The following is a 1,583-nucleotide window of genomic DNA, read 5'->3' on the forward strand; positions in this document are numbered from 1 at the left end:
GAGCTTCAGCTGAAATGACAAGGTTTTGTTGGCGATAGTTTCTGGTTTTTGTGGGTGGGGGCTTTTTTGTTCCTTTTTGTTTTAAACCTTTTGTGTATGTTGGCCCTGCAGTAATATGAAAAGCCTGGGACCATGGCACAAGAGTTACAGGTTGGGCCCAAGATGCAGAAGCACAGGGAAGAGCCTTGTCCTAGCTACTGATGTTTGTGCAGCACACACAGATCGCACCTACCCCTGACTCCGCTTGCACGGCAGGCAGCTGGGGGATGTTGGCTGAGTGATGCAAATTCACCGTGCGCTGCCGTGCATTATCTCTGAAGAACGGGTGGATGGTGTGTGGTGCCAAAAGGTAGCAGGGTTGGGGGGTGTCCCTTGAAATCCCTGCCGTATTTGGTGTGTGTGCTCCTGATTAAGTGTCCCAGATTAAGGTGAAGACCATGTCCCTCCTTGCGCTGTTTGGTTTCCTCGAGTGGCGCTTTCTGGAGGAGCAGCTGCTCTTGGAATGTGGCTGTGCAGAAAGAGTTACTGGCTTACTGAGTAGCCCTTATTTCCTCCTACCCTTTTTCATGCGGTGAGCAATCCTTATAAATAAGGAGGTAAAGGGAATGCCTCCCTTGCTTCATGCCTCTAACCAAACATACTAAGAGTTTTCTGACCACTTCCCTGCCCCTAATGTGAAGAAAAAAGCACCCAGTTGGACTGCGCTAACTGTTCCTCTGTGACCTGCTGACTGTTTGGAGCCTGACCCTAGGAGTTGAAATTCACACAAAGATCTCACCTCCTTGTGAGTTGTCTGTAAACGTTTCCATGGCACATACGCATTTGGTGGTGCCTGCTGAGAGGAACTGGAGCTTGGCAGCCCTGTGGATAAGGATGCTGTAGGCTAGCAGGTTTGCGATCCTCACAGATTTCATCCTGCCAGTGCTTGGGAAGGCAAAATCACCTCCTGGGCTAAACGAACCCCTGCAGTGGAGGTAGCCAACCCCTCTGTCCCTGTGAGTTACACACACAGAAATCAGTTGTGCACCCATGAGCTGAACAAGCTCTGGGAGTGTTTACAGGTTTGAGATAAGTGGTTTCTCATTTCTCAGAGTCCTGCTACTCCTGGCTGGGAGAAAGCAGAGCGGGGTGGATCACAGATTGTTTCCCTGGCAGTGCCTGACCCTCTTGTGCTCACTCTCTCCCTCAGGCAGAGATAGGTTACTATTTTGCAGCCTGTCTGTCAGCGTAGCCTTGTCCCGCGTCTCACAGCGAGCTTTGGTGTAGGAGATTTCCTTTGAACTGCTTACACCGAGACTCTCTCGGTGGTGTTCTCCCAGGCAGCGTGGACTTTGGAGTGCAGATTAGGAACAAAGGAACTTGGATTAAGGTAAGCATTCCATACCTTGGTCAAGCCCACTCCAATATAGTGGGGGTAAAGTGCTAAAAGTAAATTTTATTTTTGCACTCACTCCAGAAGGGGCTGGAACCATACAAGACGCTAAAAGGATTGCAAGGCTGGGTTGTCTTAGGAGGAGAATGCAGTGCTGATTCCGCAGTGAATAGGAAGTTCGCGTGGCCATAATCTGCATAGTAATGGTGAC

Source organism: Egretta garzetta, unplaced genomic scaffold, assembly GCF_000687185.1.
Source record: "Egretta garzetta isolate BGI_Z169 unplaced genomic scaffold, ASM68718v1 scaffold320, whole genome shotgun sequence".
NCBI classification, from domain to species: Eukaryota; Metazoa; Chordata; class Aves; order Pelecaniformes; family Ardeidae; genus Egretta; species Egretta garzetta.